This window comes from Mandrillus leucophaeus, unplaced genomic scaffold (assembly GCF_000951045.1).
Source record: "Mandrillus leucophaeus isolate KB7577 unplaced genomic scaffold, Mleu.le_1.0 Scaffold392, whole genome shotgun sequence".
NCBI lineage: Eukaryota > Metazoa > Chordata > Mammalia > Primates > Cercopithecidae > Mandrillus > Mandrillus leucophaeus.
Genome location: NW_012104165.1, coordinates 756,593 through 759,845, shown reverse-complemented (window position 1 = coordinate 759,845; position 3,253 = coordinate 756,593).

The window sequence follows — 3,253 nt, the reverse complement described above, 5'->3', positions numbered from 1 at the left end:
ATCCGCCCGCCTCGGCCTCCCAAAGTGCTGGGATTACAGGCGTGAGCCACCGTGCCCGGCCAGTGCTGGATTTCTTAGATTAGATAAGGAAAAAATGAGAACTACCTTACTCTACTCGTTCCTTGTATTATTCAAGATTCAGTACTCTGCTGGTAAGTTTCATTCAGCGAATCCAGCATACATGAATTAAGTGCTACTTAAGGTATAATGTCTCCAACAGGCACGGTGTCAGAATAATGGTTTCTGTCCATCAGAACAAAGGGTGAGATGCGCCTCTTAGATGTGACTGTAGCCCAATGGTCATCATCCCTGGCTGCACATTAACATTATCCAGGAAATTTTAAAGCTCTATAGGTGATTCTAAGGAAGAGGAGGACTGAGAGGCCGACTGCTGAGATGCACTGCTACTGTCCGATGAGCACACACTCATCTATAACCTTATACATTTCCTATTCACCTGAAGCCCAGAATCATCAGTGTATTCAACACAGTCCCGCCATTTCTGTTTTCCAGGTGACTGTCTTCCACAAGATAGTGTTATCCAGAGCAGGTAAACTCCCTAGCACCTGTCGCTCAAGAACTTAAATCCCTCCCTGTACCCAACCCATCAACAGTGACTTACTACCATCCACAAGCCAGGCTGCTTCCCGATGCACCTTTTCTGCTGGGGAGTGCCCAGACAAAAGGCATCTGCTCCTGGACCAGAGGAGTCCCTGCAGAGTCATCGACTTCCTCCTTTCCAAAAGCCCCGTAGGTTGCATTGGAGTCCGGAGGCGAAGCGCCGACACATGGGTGCCTTCATCTGCCCGTCACCTCCCGATTTTTGCAATGTGTTTCTTCTGAACAAGAATGTGTGCCCTGGAAGCCAACTCAAGTCCCAGACCTAGGTATCTCGACATTTCTCCAAGTCCTACCTGGGTCAGGTTGTAGGCTCCGGGGCCCGGCCCCTTTCGATCCGCATCAAAGAACCTGGCGATCCCGTTTGGGCACAAAAGCTCAGGGCGTTGGTCCCCGCGATCGCGAAAGCCCACTTCCAGAAAAACTTGACCACTAACGGTAAGCTTCATGGGCAGCAAAAAGGGGAAGAAGGGTTTGCAATCCCTGGCGTCATTTCCGGGTCCGCTCTAGAAACCTCGGAAGTTTCCGCGTCTCTGTCGTTTATTCCGACTGTTAATGCTCCATGTGTCTTTGACTCTCCTCAGCTTCCCTTCTAAATAGGGGGAGAAGAAAGGTCCAGGTTTCCCAGAGAAATTGTGCGGAAAAAGTTTCAAAGTATATATACAAAAGTATACAGAATAGTACAGTGCATGTGGTAGAACAGTGCTAATCATAGAGAAACAGAGTACCTACCTCTGTACTCCCTGTCACATGAGATGTATTTCTGTCCTAAGCCAATTGGATTATTCTTCCTTTTTCCCATTTTTATTTTTTATTTTGCAGTTGAATAATGCATTCTAACTTAACATTCTTAACTACAGCTCCTCACTTATTTCCATGTTGAAGGAATATTACCATGCATGCAGATATGTCAAGCCACATTTCTTCCAGAATGATTAACAGTCTTACCACTTACCAAGTTCTGAAATCTATTCTGCATGATCCCCTCCTCTCTAATAAATCTCCTTCTCTGAGTCCTTTAGCTTCCTGCTCCCGTATGGATTAGTTGCATTCTAGGTTTCTTGAATAGCTGTCATCCTGTGGTTTTTCATTTTTGAGCTCCTAGATTGGATCCATCATTTCCTGAGTTCCATGTCTTTCTCTTTCTTCCTCCCTATTCTCCCTGTAGTATATATATTCAGTTTGCTTCTTAAAATGTAGGTCAGCTTTTTGAGTCGCCATAGGTTTATAAATGTCTTTATTCCAACTTCACATTTGATGTTATGCATAGCTATGGAATTCTGTGTTAAAACATTTTTCCTCCAGATTTTGAGACATTATTTTGTTTTCTCCTAACATTCATTCAAGGTTGCTGATGAGACGTCTGATGCAGAAAGAGTGTCTTTCTCTTGTAGACTAATAACTTGCCCACCACCACTACCTCTGAAAGCTGTTATAATCTGATGTAGTTTGCTATCAGTCTTATGCCACCGTGGGCAGGTCTATAAAAGTCTACTCCTGAAGGCTGAGGAAAGTGAGAGGCCAAAGAAAGAGGCTGACAATTCAGTTTGTCAGAAAGAAACATTTAATAACAGAAGCCATGTCTTGAGTGGCAGCTAGACAAGATGATGGATCCCCACATTTTCACGGGCGAAACCCAGGGCTTATGAACCACATGGGGATTTGCCTAAGGGCAGGATTTTTTGTTTTGTTTTGTTTTGTTTTGTTTTTGAGACAGGATCTCCTTCTGTCACCCAGGCTGGAGTGGCCAGATCTTGGCTCACTGCAACCTCTGCCCTCCCAGGTCAAGCGATTGTCATTCCTCAGCCTCTGGAGTAGCTGAGACTACAGGCACGCCCCACCATGCCAAAACCAATTTTTGTGTTTTGGGTAGAGATGGGGGTTTCACCGTGTTGGCCAGGCAGGTCTCAAACTCCGGACCTCAACTGATCCGCCCACCTCAGCCTCCCAAAGGGTTGAGATTACAGGTGTGACATACCTCGTCCAGCCTAAGGGCAGGATTTACGTATAGTAAGTATGTGATTACAATAACATCAAGGTTGTTTTCACCTAATTGCAGGATTTATTTTATCTCAAAGTAGAACTCTTAGAGGCATTCCCAGAACTGGGGTTAATCAGAAGTCAACATGGTGGATTAACATCCAAGATGGAGTGGCTTTCAGCCGGGCATGGTTGCAGTTGGCCAAGATCATGACACTGCACTCCAGCCTGGGCAATAGAGCTAGACTGCTAGCTAGCACACACACATATATACAGATATATAATATTCATGCATGCACATCTTTTTGTACTCTGTTACTTAGTATTATTTCCTTCATATTTTTTCACCAGAGACAGCAGATTGCCATAGTGAAGAGTGAGAGATGAATAAATATTTATTGAAATTATATGTAATGTCCTTTGATCATTGTACAGCTTGGGAGCCCATATTCAAACCTCTTTGATGATCATATGGTCTAGGAAAGAAAGTGCTTTGTTTACGTTACGAGATAAAATTAAGGATAGCATCTTCACCATCCTCTTTCCTAGGATGAAAAAGCCTGCATTTTGTACAGTGTATAAGAAGAATCTAGATTCAACTCCTGGCTAGTAGGATCAACTCACTTGAAAATAAGCTCTAATTTTTTTTTTTTTT